Consider the following 18,050-nt stretch of genomic DNA (forward strand, 5'->3'; position numbering starts at 1 on the left):
TCATTTGGAGTGCTGAACCCATTTACATTCTATGTAAAATTGGTACGCTTCTGTTTAAGCCTACCACCTTGATATTTGCTTCTATTTGTTTCTTTCCTTCTCTTTTTTGTCCTTCTTTGGATAAAATGAGTACTTTTTATCCAAAGTTTTTTTATTTTAGTATTCTACCTTTTATTCTGTATTGATTTATTACCTACATCTCAGTGTTTATTACTTTCCATGTGTATGTATGTAGACATATATATAGTGTGTGTGCATATATATATTTATTTATTGAAGTTCCTGTTCTTATATTTACAGTACACATGTCTAATTTATCATTGTATACCTTCAAATACTATGAAAAAACTTGATGTAAATGTAAGAACTGTAGCACGGTTTATTTCCATTATCCCCTTCTGCTATTTCTTATTATTGTCATATGTTTCACTTCTAAAGCTATGATAATACTGAAATATACTGTTATGAATTTTAAGCCTTAAATTACATTAAAAACAATAAAAGTATTTTATTTATATCTACTTATAGAGTCACACTCTTCATTCCTTTATGCGTCACTGAGTTCCTATCTAATGTTACTTTCCTTTAGCCTGAAACATTTTCATCAATATTCTCAGAGTGCAGGCCTGATGAAAAATTATCTGAGTTTGCATTTGTCTGAAATTTGTGTTGTTGTCATTTCCTTAATTGTTAATGAGTATTTTAACTGAATACGGAATTCTAAGTTGAAATTTTTTTTTCTTTCAGCCTTTTAATGACATCATTATTTTACCTTTTAGTTTGCGTTTCTTTACAAAGACTTTGGATATTCTTATTGTTTTTCTTATATAATGTGTATTTTCATTGTTTAACTCTTCCTCTTCTGGTGCTTTGAAAATTTTCTTTGTATCATGGATTTTAGCAATTTGATTATGATATGTCTTGGTTACGGTGTGTGTGTCTTTGGCTATCCTGCTTACAGTTTAGTGAACTTCAAAAAATTTGAAAAACTTCCATCATTATTTCTCCATATATTTTCTGCTCCCGTCTCTTCTCTCCTGCTGCTGCTTTAGTCACATGTATATTAGACTGCATGATACCGTACCGCAAGTCACTGAAAATTTGTTCCATTTTGTTTTCAGCTTTGTTTCCTCTTGTCCTTGTGTTGGATAGTTTATATTGTTCTGTGTTAAAGTTTCTCATCATTTTTTCTGCAGTGTTTAGTCTGTTATTAAGCCATCTGGCAATTTAACTAGGAAATTTAGATACTGTATTTTCACATTCTAGATTTTTAGATACTGTACTTTCAAATTCTAGATACTGTATTTTCAAATTCTAGATACTGTACTTTCAAATTCTAGATACTGTATTTTCAAATTCTAGAATTTCTATTTGTTTCTTTTCTTATAGCCTCTATTTCTTCTCTTTCTCCTTCTCCTTCTTCTTTTTGACAAGATCTCACTCTATTGCCCAGGCTGGAGTGCAGTGTCATGATCTTGGCTCACAACCAACTCGACCTCCTGGTTCAGATGATCCTGGTTCAGCCTCTCAAGTGGCTGGGACTGCAGGTCACAGGTGCACACCGCTTTGCCTGGCTAATTTATTTTTTCGTAGAGATGAAGTTTCACCTGTTGCCCAGGTTGGTGTTGAACTCCTGGGCTCAAGCAATTCACCCACCTCAGTCTCCCAAAGTGCTAGGATTACAGGTGTGAGTCATGGCGCCCAGCCCACTTCTTTCTTGAGATTCCTTATGTTTCGTCTACATTATTCTTTCCCTTTATACTCGTGAACATTGTGATCGCTAATGCGATGTGTCAATTTTTTTTTTTTTTTTTTTGAGATGGAGTCTCAATCTGTTGCACAGGCTGGAGTGCAGAGGTATGATCTCAGTTCACTGCATCCTCCTTCTCCCAGGTTCAAGCAATTCTCCTGCTTCAGCCTCCTGAGTAGCTGGGATGACAGGTGCATGCCACCACACCTGGCTAATTTTTTTGTATTTTCATTAGAAACGGGGTTTCACCATGTTGGCCAGGCTGATCTTGAACTCCTGGCCTCAAGTGATCTGCCTGCCTCAGTCTCCCACAGTGCTGGGATTACAGGTGTGAGCCACCACGCATGGCCATGTCAATTTGACTCAGCCAAAGAATGCCCAGTTGACTGGTAAAACATTTTTGTACGTGTCTGTCAGTGTATTTCTGAAAGATATTAGCATCTGAATCAGTCAACTGAATAAAGAAGATTGACATCATAATACAGTTGGGCATCGCTCAGTCTGTTGAGAGCCTGAGTAGAAAGTCAGAGGAAAGGTGAATTTGCTCTTTATTTCTGAGCTGGGACATCCATCTTCTCCTGCCCTTAGACACTGAAGCGCCTGGTTCTTCAGCCTCTGGACTCTGGCTGGGACTTACACTGTTGGTTCCTCTGGTTCTCAGGCCTTCACGTTTGGACTGAAACTAGACCATCAGGCTTTCATGGGGCTCCAGCTTGCAGATGGCAGATTGTGGGGCTTCTCAACCTTCCTAATCATGTGAGCCAATCCATCATAATAAATCTTTATGCTGTTGGTTCTGTTTCTCTGGGGAATCCTGAATACAAACATATTTATAGTGACTCTTTTGAATTCTTCTTTTGCTAATTTTATTATCTCTGTCATTTTGTTGGAGTCTGTTTCCATGGACTGAATATTCTCCTAGATATGGACCACATATTTCTGGTTCTTCAAATGTCTAGTAATTTTTGGTTGGATATTGGATTGTATGGATACTAAATTTTGAGCGTCTGAATTTCCTAGTCATTCTTAATAAAATCTTAATAAAGTGTTGAATTTTGTCTTATTGGGCAGTTAACTTACTTTCAGATCAGTACAATACTTTCAACCCTTCTTTTAAACTCCGTTAGGGGTCTAGAATAACCTTGACTCTAGGGAAGCCCTTGTCAAATACTTTTGTCTTGTGGCCCTTCAAGTGCATTGTATTTATCTATATTTAAAATATTATAAGTTAAAAGTACAATTTGTAAATGTTTATTAAGTGATTTAAAATGGCAATGATGAACCCCATTTCACATAAAAATATGTTTTTATGAAAAGCAACTATATCATCAAAAAATTTGTGAGATTAGTTGCAATGCAGAATGTGAAACCATATCAATAAACTTTTCATACTACGTCATGTTAAAATACATTGGTCTATCTTGAATCCAGAATAAATATCTAATTTATACACAATTTTGTAACATCATGTTACAAAAACAACATCATGACCCCAAACTCTCATCTCAGTCTCCCCAACTGAGCTGGATTGTGCTGTTCTAGATCCTTCTCCCTAGTTTACATTACAAAAAAGTGTGTCCAGGTGGAAAGCCAATGGAATCCTGCACTGTTTCTTTTAACAGTGCTTGGGGATAATTATTTCATATATTTTTTGTCTACTGTTATAGTTGCTTCTAGTGGGAGGGCTTCTCCCATCTTCTCCAGACTCAATATATTTTTCAGTAAGAGATATGGATACCTACAGAGAAGTGAGAAAATATTTCTTCCCACCTCTACCATGGGTTCTCTTCTTTTAAAAGAACAAATCCCTAGAATGTAGTGCTCTACAGTTTACAAAAGGCTTTTTGTAATTTTTCTCTTATTCTGTTTGTATCACGTGGTTTCCATTTTAAGCCTTAGAGTGCAGTGGCGGGCTGAGGTCACAGAGCTAGGTCAGACCTGCGGTATGGAGTGGAGGAAGCTAGTTGTGTATCACTGCTCAAGAATAGATATTTCCTATGCTCTCACCAAAATAAGTTTGTAGGTCAGCCTTCTTTTTTTTTTTTTTTTTTTTTTTTTTTTTTGTTGTTGTTGTTGTTGAGACGGAGTCTCGCTCTGTCGCCCAGGCTGGAGTGTAGTGGCCGGATCTCAGCTCACTGCAAGCTCCGCCTCCCGGGTTGACGCCATTCTCTCGCCTCAGCCTCCCGAGTAGCTGGGACTACAGGCGCCCGCCATCTCGCCCGGGTCAGCCTTCTTTATAAACAGCTGAATAGGGAGGGAAGAGCAAGGTTGACAAGAATCGATTGAGCTCTGCCCCAAGCCAGTTGCAGTGCTGGGCCCAATGATACAGAGACGAAGAAGATAAATATGACCAGGATCTCAGGTTGGTGGAGCACTGGTGAAATAATTTTGATTCATACAGACTTCTTTACTCAATCGACATATTTACATTTGGACTAGAGAACTGTTTCGTCATCAGTAAAAAGGGCATTAATAATCTCTTATTCCAGCGAGATGCTGGGGTTGGCTTGTACTGGAATGTCAGAGCTGATTATTAAATTTTTGGAAAATGTTCAGGTCAATTATTAAGCACAGTCATAATTAAGGACTAAATTATACAAATTTATCATCAAATCAATCACATTAAAACAAAGGTAATAAATCCTCAAGTCTCAAAACTTTCTAATTATTTTACATGTACCTATATTATTTGGTTTATTTACATCTGTTATATCTGTATAGTAGAAATATTGTGTAATAGGGAGCAGCTGTGCATCTTTTCTTGCCTCCACGTTCAGTGACATCAGGTTAGGAGCTTGAAATCAGTGGTGACGGAAATATTTACACCATGGGAATAGGCAAATCAGAGCTTAATTTATTGTTATTTTGATTCTCTAGACTTAAGCATGTGTTAGAAATGATGTTAATGATGCATATTAACCATAAAATTGTACAGTGTCTGCAACTATTACATTAAGAATATAATATTTCAAATAACAACTTGAGCAAATATTATTTTAGCATTTCATCGCTATTATCTAAGCTAGCAAAGAATTCACTCATGTCATTAATAAATAAGTGAAGTTCCAGCATTTCACATTTCACTTTCATCTTACTCACTAATGAAAACAAAAATATCAACAAATGTTTATGTTGGAATTATCCTCACCTGTCCTTTACAACCACAGTTTGGCTATAGATATAATTATTTGACCAAAAAACAACAAAATATTCTTTAAGAATTGAGGGGCTATATGGAATTTACAAAAAGGATTATTGAATATTTAAGTGGGCTTTGTGTCCTTTATATCAACCACAGTTACAATAAATGTATGTATGCAAATATATGCATGTACTATCTCCCTCCCTTGCCCCAAGAACCAGCTGTTAAACATTTAGCAGCACACGGCTACCTAACTCACATCATTGTTAAGATTAGATTAAGAGTGCCTTCAGAGTGCTTATCTTCACAGGCAGCTACGCTAAACTGAGGATTACCGTTAGTTAATGTTCCAGGTTTTGACTTGTAGGAGAAAAGGAAAATCCTGTGGAGGAGGGTCTCTGATGGCTTTGAAGGAGGCAGTGAATGGCCACATGTCCCCTGAGGACAGCCCAGGCTAAAGGCTCAGCTTGAAGAAAGGCACAGAGGTGGCAAGGCCAGCTTGGAATTGGTTCTCCCCCTAGGTTGGACAGAGTGAAGGTGGGAGAAAAAGCAGGGAAAGTTAGATTGAAATAATTCTTTCAATAGCCTTTAATTCCAAATTGCAGAGTTTGTACTTGCATCAGCAGGTGGTGGGGAGCCACTGAAGGTCTTTGAGCTGTGTTTTGTGACAGTTAATATGGCAGTCTGGGTAAGATGGGTTGAAGAAGAAAGAAACTGGAGTTGGGAGAAGATTGTTATAAGAATGCAGAAGAAAACAAGTGACATGAGCCCAACTAAGTTAGTGGTCATCAGAACAGAAAGGATGTTCGTAATGGAAGAAATATTTCCATGGTAGAATGAACAGCCCTTAGAAAAATAATCATACTTATTTTTATTAATTTTTTTAATTTTCAGTGTTTTTTTTTTGTAGAGGTTTGAGTATGTGGGGAGATATCAGTGGATCAGAAAAGTATGAAATAAAGAGACTGCGGGAGAGCTCTGGAGTATTTATGCCAAGTCCCAACTCCCCACTTCTTTCATTTGCAGGATTTGGGGTTACTGGAGATTTTTTTTTTTGTCAAGCAAATACTTATTTATTTTAATTAATGTACATTTTATTTACTATTTACTTTTTCATTTATTTACTATTTTCTTTCTAGTGGCTTGTTAGTTTAAAAAAAGAAATAAGGTTTTTCTTTTGTTTTTTTCTTGAACTAGAAATATTTAAAGAATGCTCTCTGTTTGTCTTTCAGTATATTCTGGCGAGGTGACTTTAGGTCGTAAAGACTTGTATGTTTGGATCATGTCCCACCACAGGGCTTTCAGGCTTTGACTTGTTTATTTGGAATATGGAGGAGACATTGTAGAGACCACTTAATTCTCAGGAGCTATTCGAAAGCAAACAAACCCATTTTAAGGAAAAAAAAAAACTGTATTCTTAAAAAAAAAAAAAGATTTCTTTTTAGGGACTGTAAATCATTAGAATATTCAAGAAGTTTTAGAAGTTTGTCTATGGGCAAAAGGTCCTAAAGGGAACGTTCCCATAGGCTGTATATAGACCACAGGCTCAACTCCACAGCTGGTAAACCGACACTGCAGCTAAGTTGGTCAAAGAGAGGATATATCTCTTCCTTTAAAGATCAAGATTAAGTTATTTTCAGCAATATTTTTGTGTGTGTGATTACAAAAGACATGACTTTATGTTGTCAAATAAATCAAACAATACACAGGTAGACAGTATAATACAGGCATTTGGAGGACAAGTTATAGTGTCAGGATACCTGGGTTTCCATCTCTGCAACTGTCTTGTTCTGTGGCCCTGGGCACACAATTTCTCCAAGCTTTTTTCCTTACAGTAACATAAGAAAGGAAACAGAAATTAACTCATAGGATTGTGATCATTAAGTGAGAGGACATATGTAAACTCATGGAAACTTGTCCAACACACCTTATTTTGTTGTTGTTCTATTGTGTTTCATTTTCAGCTTTTAGCAGGCTGAAGCCAAGTTTTTTAGTTTCTGTCTCTAGCAATAAATGGAAAAGTGGGATGGGTCAGCAATAAAAAAAAAAAAAGCCAAGCTATCCAATTTGAAAATTCACAAAATATATGAATAAACATTTCACTGAAGAGGGTGTATGGATGGCAAATAAACACATGAAAAGATGTTGAACATCAATAGCCCTTGAGTAAGCACAAATTTAAACCACAGTGAAATATCATCGCACACCCATCAGAATGGCTAAGATAAAAAATAGGGACAACACCAGAAGCTCGTGAGCACGAAGAGAAACTGGATCACTGATACATTTCTGGTGGGAATGTAACATGACCATGCCATTCTGAAAAGCAGTTTGGGAATTTCTTATACAACTTACTATGCAGTTGTCATATGACCCTGCCATTATTCTCTGGGATATTTATACCAGAAAAATAAAAATGTATGTTTACACAAAAACCTAACACATGAATATTCAAAACAACTTTATTCAAAATAGCCCCAAACCAGAAGTAACCCAGATGTTCTTCAGCAAGTGAATGGTTAAACAAACTGTGGTATGTCCATAGTATGGAGTACTACCCAGCAATAAAAAGGTATGAGCTATGGAGACACGCAACAACTCGGATGAATCCAGATAATGATGCTAAGTGAAAAAGTAGTCAATTCTGAAATAATACATATTCTACAATTCCACTGATGTAGAATACTTAAAGTAAGAAAATTATAGAAATAGAAAACAGATTAATGGTTGGCAGGGGTTAGGGATGGGTCAGGGAGGAGGGTTACAAAAAGGCACCCAAGGCATTCTTGTGGTGATGGAACTCTACTCTACCTTGACCATGGTGCTGGATGCTGGAACCTACCTGTAAGATAAAATTGCATAAAACAAATGAGCTAAACAAGGGATATCTGGGAATCAATGAATTGCATCAATGTCTATATCCTGCTGTGATATGACCTGATAATTTTGCAAGATGTTACCATTGGGGAAAATGAGGTAAACTCTACAAGGAATCTCTTTGCACTATTTCTTACAACTGCTTGTGAATCTACAGTTTTCTCAAAATAAAAAAGTCTTTAATTTAAAAAAGTAATATTGTAAGTTGTTAACAAAACTGAATGGGTTAACCAAGAGTTTGACTCAGTTCAACTTACTGCACTATTTGTTTATTTAGATGCTCACTAGCCAAGCACTGATTGGCCAAATTCCACCTCCTTTCTTATGAATGAGTCCAGTGAGTTGTTCAGTGGCAACACAGCCTAAATGTAGGAGATAGAAATGGTATGTGAGGAAACAGAGTTAAAGGTCTGGGCCAGAGTTGTGCACTCAGCAAGTTTATTTATTAGGGACCTCTTTGCACCTCCATCGGGAACGGTAATCAAGTATGAAGACTTAGTCTTTAGTACCTTCTTCGGGAACATCACTCTGGGTTCTGGATGGCCTTTACAAGAATAGTCAAGACTTGAGCAACTCACATCTGCTTGGGAAATTCAAGCTTATTACCTCTAACTGGGGAGGCAGTAATGAGTGTCATGGAAGAAGGAGACCTCAATTTAAGCAAACAGCTGTCTTTCCTTGACTACAGAAGGGTAAACAGGGCTCAAGTTGGCCCTTAGCGTACTGATCCATGGAAACATAGCTTAAACAGATTCTCTTATTGAGCACAGTGAGAAAAACACTCCGCGGCAGTTTCTGACCCTGTGCAGGTAACGCACGGAGGCAAAGAAATTCATTTTGTTTTGCTGGGGCCAGGCAAGACAAAGAGGCCCCATGCTTTAGTACACTTTAGTACCTTTAGCCCTTTCCCAGGGGCTGCCTATGCACGGCTGCTCTCTCTTTTTAGGAAAGCTATTTGGAGCCCCGTCCTGGCAGGGTTTGTGGTTTGTCCAGAGGAATCGCCTGTATCCTGTTCTTACCCAATTATCTGCTACTCAACTGGTGGACCCTCCAGTCAATTTCCCTTGGCACTGTGGGGTGGCTTGGTATTAAAATTCCACAGATTTTTCTCCTGGCCTTTGCAGTGGGGAGGACTCGATTGCAGCACTGCAGGGCTGTGCAAGCTCGCTCACTGGCGACAGTCAGCTGTGATTTTCCATCAGCTGCATCTCATTATCCCGTCAGGGCTCCCTCCTGCCTATCGATGAGAAACAATGTGTAATCACTCCCAACTGATTGCAAATCACTCTGCACTCCTGTGTGAACCTTGGCCCACGACCACATGGCTCAGCCTGCCAAATGGTCCCTGGGCTGGGTCTGTGGAGCCCGCACTGCTTTCACAGAGGGGGCTCCAGGAGCTTGGATCACAAAGGCCATATTTTCTTCTTGGGATGGAGTGGGAGAGAAGGGGCTGTGTTAAAGAGGGGTATTGGCTAGTCACAAACCCCAGAGAACTACAGGGTCAGATTCAGAATAGCTATCTCACGGAACTAATTTTCAAGATGGAGAAATGGCCATATCTCTTCCTTTTATGGAGTCTAAAATCAACCAGTTGTTGGTGGTATAGACTTGAATTTTTCTGAGAGAAACAGTAAAGCATACTGGCTATAGAACTCAGACACTGAAGGCACACTGAAGATCCAATTCAAGTCCTGATTCTGATAGTTACTGCCTGACACTGGACCAGTTACTTAATCTCTGTGTCTGAGCTTTGGTTTTCCTATCCCTAAAATGGGAAAAATATCAGTACCGTGCATTTAGAGATGTTTTAAGGATTAAATTAGATAATAAATGCAAAATCTTTAGGACCCACTGAATACCAGTTGTTGATGTTAGTAATACAATTTAAAATTGTGGAAGATGCTTATTACCTAGTAACAGATATCAGCACCCATTCTGTATCCTCTTTCTACCGAAAGCATTGGGGTAACAATAAAGATTCAAAGGCTCTTAGGGTTCCAGTTGTCTGTTGATGCTTTCCAGGGAAGAGTGGCTAGGTCTTTGGGGAAGTTCCTGTAATGAACAATCAATGTCCGGACAAAAGTCCCCTTAAGTAGTGAAGTCATTAATGAAGACAACGGAATCGGAAAGTCATGATAATGCAGTGTAGACAGTAAGTCGTGTGGATGGTTGGAGCAGATTCAGTGCTCAGTGTCCAGGCTGTTTGTTGGGTAGATGGCTTTGTTTCTCATTTTGTATTTATCCTTATCATAACAAGGGAGAATTTTGTTTGGGGCTCTAATCTCCTGAAATGTTTGTACTTCTCCTGAAAAGCCCTTTGATTTTGCCTGTTGGATGTTGCAAATCTTGGGATTGGCCATGCTTGCCTCTTTGTTTTGACTTCAGGGAAGTTCACAGCCACATCTCACTGAGCAAGCATGGGTCACACCATGGTACATTTTGCATTTTTATCTCTTACCTGGTGCATGTTGGTTTTGCTGGTCATGGTTCAAATGTTTTTGTTTTGTGTTTGGTTGTGGTGGTGTTGGGTGAAATTCAGAGTGCATGGATGCCTGTGGCTCCAGGTTTCTCCACATCATGGTACCTAGTACAAATGGCTTGACACTTAACACAAGAAAACTCCAGAGGATATCAGCCAGTCAAGAAGAAAAACTCAACTGTTCCATTTAGCAGTTCCCTCCCTGGGAAGTTGCTCCTCTCCCAGACTCCCTTCCCTTCCCTCCCTTCCTTCCCTTCCTTCCTTCCCTTCCCTTCCCTTCCCTCCCTTCCCTTCCCTCTTCCCTTCCTTCCCTTCCCTTCCCTTCCCTTCCCTTCCCTTCCCTTCCCTTCCCTTCCTTCCCTTCCCTTCCCTTCCTTCCCTTCCCTTCCCTTCCCTTCCCTCCCTTCCCTTCCCTTCCCTTCCCTTCCCTTCCCTTCCCTTCCCTTCCCTTCCTCCCTTCCCTTCCCTTCCTTCCCTTCCCTTCCCTTCCCTTCCTTCCCTTCCCTTCCCTTCCCTTCCCTTCCCTTCCCTTCCCTTCCCTTCCCTTTTCCCTCCCTTCCCTTCCCTTCCTTCCCTTCCCTTCCCTTCCCTTCCCTTCCCTTCCCTTCCCTTCCCTTCCCTTCCCTCCCTTCCCTTCCCTTCCCTTCCTTCCCTTCCCTTCCCTTCCCTTCCCTCCCTTCCCTTCCCTTCCCTTCCCTCCTTCCCTTCCTTCCCTTCCCTTTCTCGCCCTCTCTCCTCTCCTCTCCTTCTTTCTTTTCTTTCTTTCTTCTTTCTTCTTTCTTCTTCTTTCTTTCTTTCTTTTCTTTCTTTTTCTTTCTTTCTTTCTTTTCTTCTTTCTTTCTTTTCTTTCTTTCTTTCTTCTTCTTTCTTCACCATGTGCTTTTCATTTGGCATATTTGTAAACAAGGGTTTTATTCCTTTAACTGCAATTGCAACAGGCATTTGTCTGATCTTTAAAAATATTTGTCATATTATGAAATCTTTAAAGTATAGAGAAAATGCAGAGAATGATATAACTTTGCCAGCACATTCATCACTCAACTTTGTTAAAATGTTTTACTCTGCCATATTCACATTCATTTTTTTCCTAAATGATGCATTATTATAAAGACAGTTGAAATCCACTGAATTTCCCTCATTCCATTTTTCTCAGTCTCTTCTCAGAAGCAACTATGCTGAATTTGCTGATTATTAATCTAAGTCATAATTTCATACTTTTACTCAATGTAGAAATACCCAGAAACAGCATAAGAGTATTGTTTTTATATTTGAAATTTTATGTAACCAACAACTTACTGCAGTTTTCTTTTTCTGTGTAGTATTTTGTTTGGCAGATCAATTCATTTTGATAGGTATGTATTTCTCGTTGATTTATTTTATTTGCTGAGGAGTATTTCACTGCATAAATATGCAATTCATTTATCTATTCTCCTATTGATGGACATCTGCAGGGCTTTCCACTTGTGGCTATTATGAACATCCTAGGTTATAGCACTACACATTCCAGTACCTGCACATCATACACATGTACAAAGCCTTCTCCAGGGCATATTCCTAGGAGTAAAATTGCTGGGTCTCAGTTATGCCTATCTTCAATTTTGCTAGATTTTGCAAAACTACACTCCCAAATGATTATAAAAATTTACACACCCAACAAGAAAGTATGAGAATTTGCTTTGTTCTGCATTCTTGCCAACACTTGGTATTGTTAGACTTTTCAATTCTAAACTATCTTATGTGTGTGGAATGGTATCTTAGTGTTTATTTTCTTTATCATTAGTGAGACTGGTCATCTTTTCACTCACTCATTGGTCTTTTGGGTTTTCTGTTCTAATACTTGTACATTCATAAATTTTGTTCATTTTATTATTGCCTTCTATGCATTTCTTAATTAATTGTAAGATATTCTGCATATCATCCCTTTCATAGATAGTGTGTTGCTAATATCTTCTCTGAGGCGTTTTGGCTTTGTTTTAAAGTATTTTGTTGTATAGAATTTTCAAGTTTTAATAAAGGCAAAGTTATCATTAATTTTCTTTAAAGAAATAATAATGCATTTGAGCAATGGTTGAGAAATCTACTATTACAAGGCATAAAGATAATAGTCTTCTATATATTCCACTAAATTTTTAGGTCTGCTTTTCACATTTAGGTTTTAATCCATTTGGAATAATTCTTTGTGCATGGAGTGAGAAAGTGATTGGTTCTATTATCTTCTTTTGGAAAACCAGCTGTGCCAGGACTATTGATTACGTAGTTCACTTTCCCTTTGCTGATTTCTATGGCCATTATATTCTATATTACGCTTCCATAGATGCTTGGATCTGTTTTGGAGTTTCCTATTCAATCCCGTTGGTCTGTATTTTCACCTTATAATGATGTCACAATTGCTATGGATTTCTAATAAACCTTGATACCTGGTAAGTCCCTTGGTTTTTTCTACTTATTCAAAATTTTCTTTATTACTGCCTCTTTTATCTCTCATATGAAATTTCAGTATTATCTTCTGAAGCTCCTTGTTGGGATTTTATAGGAATTACTTTGAATTTAAATATAGATTCATTTGGGAAAAACTGTCGGTTTCTAATCTGATCACCCATAACTATAATCTATATCTTCAGATATACATTTTGTAATTATGTGATGTCAGATAAATAAGAACACAATTGATTTTTGTATGGCACCCTCCTATTAGTTTCAATAGTTTGTATCTAAAATGCTGTCAAACATGTGAGTGGAATAGGGATATGCCAAAATGTCAAATTAGTTGCTTCTAGGTGAAGTGATTATGGGTGATTTTCTATTTGATTCTTTACACTTTTCAATACCTTAATTTATGTACAATAGGTATCATCTCTTTAATAATTGAGAAAAAATGAAAATTAACGATAGTAAAGATAATAGCCATCATTTAATTGGCATCCAAAACTTGTCAAGCATGTGCTAAATGCTTCATACACATAATTTAATTTTAATCCTGACAATAATTTTGCATAGAAGGTGTTGTATGGCACATTTTCAAATGGGGAAGCTGAGGCACAGAGCAACTTACCTAAATATTGCCCAGTGAATCAAATGGTTCAGCTGTGTTTCATGGTAATATTTTGTACTCTGGTCCAACTCACAAGGACACATTCTCATAGTAAATTCTTCTTTGCTGCACTCAGTCTGTAAAGGTCTAGATGGTCCCCAGAGAAACAGTTTTCCAGAGAATTCATGGTGCCTCCTCTGCAAGTGGAGAGGGGAGGCCAGGCTTGGCGGTGACTACTTGGACTAAGGATTTTGAAAATGAAAATTTAAAAAGTGCCAAAGGATGAGAGATGCCCAGGAAGGCCAGAGCTTTTATAAGTTCCTTAACTTACAACCGTCCCTTACTTAGGAAAAGAAGCATTGACCCAGAAATTTACAATATTAGAAAAAATGAAGTCTATTCTTCTGAGGGTGAAGATTTTCCTTTGTCTTCAGCTCCCCTAAAGTTTAAAGATCATAAATATGACTTAAAGGGTTCAGGTAATCTAAGGCCACAACTGTGCTACAATACAGACCAGGAAACATGGGACGAGTTAAAGTAACTTATTGCTTTTGTTACTATTTCCCCAGTGCATTAATGATCACCAGAAAGTTAAAATACAACTTTCAGTAATGGTATCCAAGTCTCCGAACCAGGTTCTCTAACCGGATAATCATCTAGAAGCTACTACCACTGGAAGAATCTTCAGCAACCATTATTACCAAGCACAGAATCTCACAATCTTACCGTATTTCCCTTCCAGCTTTTCTTCTTTTGTTGTCCCCACTTCCCTCCTTTCTTCTCCTATCCCCTTTCCTCCTTCCTGAGACTGTTACTACTTTTGTAGGCCCTGGACACTTTTATGGGCCACTTTCTCCATTAAATAAATTTTAAAACTACATTTTATGACTGCATTGGTATGTGAATAAATATGATCCCCTCAGAATTCAATAGTATATATTTGTTGTTATATTTGCTTTTTTCTTCTGATTTTAAAGAAAAATAAAGTCATTGTGGACCCCTAAAAGTATCACAGTCCCTAAATATTGGGCCTCTCCTACCTAATGGAGAAGGTAGCTCCACTTCTTCCCTCTCTCCCTCCTTTCCTCCTCCCTTTCTTCCTGCCTAATTTTTTCCCTGTCCTTTTCTTCTTTCTTCCCTGCCTCCCTACCTTTTTTCCTTTTCCTTCCTTCCCTTTTCCTTCCTTCCTCCCTCCCTCCCTCCTTCTCTCTCTTTCTCTTTCTTTCTTTTTCTTTCTTTCCCTCTTTCTCCTTCCTTCCTCTTTCTTCTTCCTTTCTTTCCTTCCTTCCTTCCTTTCTTTTCTTCTTTCTTTCTTCCTTTCTTTTCTTTTTCCTTCCTTCTTTCTTCCTTCCTTCCTTCCTTCCTCCCTCCCTCCTTCTCTCTCTTTCTCTTTCTTTCCTTTTTCTTTCTTTCCTTCTTTCTCCTTCCTTCCTCTTTTTCTTTCTTCCTTCCTTCCTTCCTTTCTTTTTCTTTCTTTCTTTCTCTTTCTTTCTTTTTTCTTTCTTTCCCTCTTTCTCCTCCTTCCTCTTTCTCTTCCTTTCTTCCTTCCTTCCTTCCTTTCTTCTCTTTCTTTCTTTCTTCCTTTCTTTCTTTTTCCTTCCTTCCTTCTTTCCTTCCTTCCTTCCTTCCTCCCTCCCTCCTTCTCTCTCTTTCTCTTTCTTTCCTTTTTTCTTTCTTTCCTTCTTTCTCCTTCCTTCCTCTTTCTTCTTTCTTTCCTTCCTTCCTTCCTTTCTTTTCTTTCTTTCTTTCTCTTCCTTTCTTTTTCCTTCCTTCCTTCCTTCCATCCTTCCTGTCTTCCCTTCTTCTTTCTTTCCTTTCTTCTTTCTTTCTTTCTTTTTCTTTCTTTCTCTTTCTTGCTTGCTCTCACTTCCCTCTCCTCTCCTCTCCTCTCCTCTCTTTTCCTTTCCTTTCTTCCCTTCCTTTCTTGCCAACAGTTGACATACTCACTAAGCAAAACATGTTTTCAGTTTCTTCTATATCTTGCTTGCAATCATTTCTGTTCTCAGAAATGAAGAAGACATTTTCTTTCATATTTCTTTGAAAAAATAAAATCTAACTATGAAGGTTTTTTTCTGGAATCTTAAAAGATTTTTTGTTGTGGTTCTATCGTGGGTAGTTTGGATTATCTGTTTTTCTTTTTTTCAGCATCATCTGTGCACTCCAATATTTATGAGAAACCCACAAAGATCCTTTGCCAGTATTCCTAACACTGGCTCAACTTCTGGGCGCACTGAGCTGTCCTTTAGAGTTTAGATTGCCAGGGCTTCTGCTGGTGCAGCGGATGACATGGAATTTTAAAAAATGAGAAGCACATACACTATCTTATCATTCAAAAAACAAAAGCCACTTGAGATACGTGGCTACCAAAGGCAGCCCATGCAAGCCTGGCGGTTTCCCTCTTACTACTCAGAGCAGCAGCTGGATTCCACAGCTGTTTTCCATTGCCCTTGGAGCATTGCACATGCATTTGGAAATGACCCTTAGGAGTCAAGGGGCCTTCTTTTTATTTGCTTGTCTAGAAGATAACTTTCCCAATATAGCACTGGAATCAAAAGGAGGAATTCAGGGTTGGAAACTCAGTCTATACAATGGCTCGAAGGCCTTGGGCCATTCAAATTGCAAAACTGTGAATCTTCTGGGTCTGGTAGGGGGGCCAGGGAGGGTTGAGCTTTGCTGTCCTTGGTCATGGGCTGGTGGTATGCAACATAACCTCAGAATGTACTCCAGGCTTGAGTGAACAGACAATTTAATATTGATTGTGACAGGCCTTCCTCTATGACACCTTCCAGCCTCATAAAGAAAGGACAATGGTTTTCAGTATACCTGACCCTGCATGCCAAGCACCTGCAGAATGAGACCTAAAATAAACTGTGAGCTGAAACCTTAGAGTGTGTTTTATTTATATAATGCAGTGTCTCACTATGTTTAACGTCTTTTCATATCATGCAGGGGGGTGCTAGATAAGGAGAATCAAAATAGTCATCTTTTTAAGGACTAATGAGTGGAATGGTTCAGTAAATAATTTGGTAAAAATGTCCTTCACCATTTTAATGATGCCCTCTTTATTCTTTGGTCCTTGTATTAACAGAGACTCTTTATTGAGCAACTACAAAGATCCAGACAGCATGCTAAGTCAGAGCTGCATGAGCACTGGACTTTAGAGAGCTGCAAAAATATTTACAAGTAGGCATCACTGGGCGCAGTGGTTCATGTCTACAATCTCAGCACTTTAGGAAGCTCAGGGTGTGTGGGTCATGATCACTTGAGCCCAGGAGTTTGAGACAACCTGGGCAACATAGTGAGACATTGTCTCTACAAAAAAAAAATGGCCAGGTGCGATTGCGACCACCTGTAGTCCCACCTACTAGGGAGGCTGAGGCAGGAGGATCACTTGATCCTGGGAGGTTGAGGCTGTAGTGGGCCATGATTGCACCACTAAACTCCAGCCTGGGTCACAGAGTGAGGCCCTGTCTCAAACTAATAAGCAAAAAACCCAGTAGTTTTCATTATCTTAACTCATTGTGAAAAATCTGAGTCTCACAGAAGAATTCATGAAAGACAGAGAAAGAAACATCTAGTTGATTGTTCACCTTAAATCTGTGAGATTGCACGATTTCTAAATAAAATATTTAGGGATCAGAAAAATTAAAGATATTTCCACTTCAGGGGGGACTTAAATAATCATCTTCCTTTTTACCTGGGTGAGAAAATTCTCTCCTAGAAAACTGCTAAAGAATATGTACTTCTCCTTTTACTCAACGCAAACTCCACTGGGCTTGGAATTGAGAAGGTGGGGTAGGCATCCTGAATTTGTTTATTATGACCTGGTGTAGCTGTAGGTCAGAAGAATACTAAGAAACAGAACTCACCTCTTCTTCCCAGGACTGTAAAGATTGCCTTGTTCATCCTCCCAGCAATGCTAGGAGGTTGGTATTATTGCCGTCTATTTAACAAATGAAGATTTTTGACTAAAGGGACTGAATAGCTTCTCTAGGCTCACAAAGGCCATGAAAAAGGGGCCCAGGATTTGAAGAATACCAACATTGTCCATTTCCAAAACTCCTGAACCCTCCCATCTGATACCTTACCTGGCACAAGTTACTTTTTGAGCCTCCTCCTCTTTGCCTGTGAAGTAGGAATGGCAATATCTCCTTCGTCCTGTTGTTGTGCTATTATGTGTGTTAAATACAGTATTCTACACAAAGATTCTCAGTGAAGTACTTGACACACAGCCAGTGAGTGATACATACTAATTGCTTTGAAATCAAAGTTTCATTTGCAAGCTGCTTTTGAATCTTTTGTCTCCAACAAGGCTTCTTGAATCAAATGCAGACTTAACTAAAAACTGAGTACATTTTGATTGGAAAGATATATATATATGTGTGTGTGTATATATATATATATTTGAAATGGAGTCTCACTCTGTTGTCCAGGCTGGAGTGCAGTGGTGAGACCTCACCTCACTGCAACCTCCGCCTCCTGGGTTCAATCATTTCTCCTGCCTCAGCCTCCCAAGTAGCTGGGACTACAGCTGCACGCCACCATGCCTGGCTAATTTTTTGTATTTTAGTAGAGGCAGAGTTTTACCATGTTGCCCAGGCTGGTCTCGAACTCCTGAGCTCAGGCAATCCTGATGCCTTGGCCTCCCAAAGTGCTGGGATTACAGGTGTGAGCCACTGTGCCTGGCTTGACTGTATATTTTTAAAACAGAGACGGCCATAATGGAGAGCACCTTGGGCAACACTGCCAAAACGTGTGCTGCATGTCTCCA

At 38.7% G+C, this 18,050-nt stretch overlaps 1 long non-coding RNA gene across 1 annotated transcript in view; it reads left to right on the forward strand.

Annotated features, from left to right (window-relative positions):
* Window positions 1–13,915, forward strand: part of LOC117088092 — a 51,538-nt gene extending 37,623 nt beyond the window's left edge. The window contains exons 2-3 of the long non-coding RNA XR_004438995.1: window positions 12,563–12,668; window positions 13,849–13,915. This is a non-coding gene — a long non-coding RNA (uncharacterized LOC117088092). The remainder of the gene's footprint in view (window positions 1–12,562; window positions 12,669–13,848) is intronic.
* The last annotated feature ends 4,135 nt before the right edge of the window (window positions 13,916–18,050 follow it).

The sequence above is a fragment of the Trachypithecus francoisi genome, unplaced genomic scaffold (genome assembly GCF_009764315.1).
Source record: "Trachypithecus francoisi isolate TF-2019V2 unplaced genomic scaffold, Tfra_2.0 Lachesis_group10, whole genome shotgun sequence".
Lineage (NCBI taxonomy): Eukaryota > Metazoa > Chordata > Mammalia > Primates > Cercopithecidae > Trachypithecus > Trachypithecus francoisi.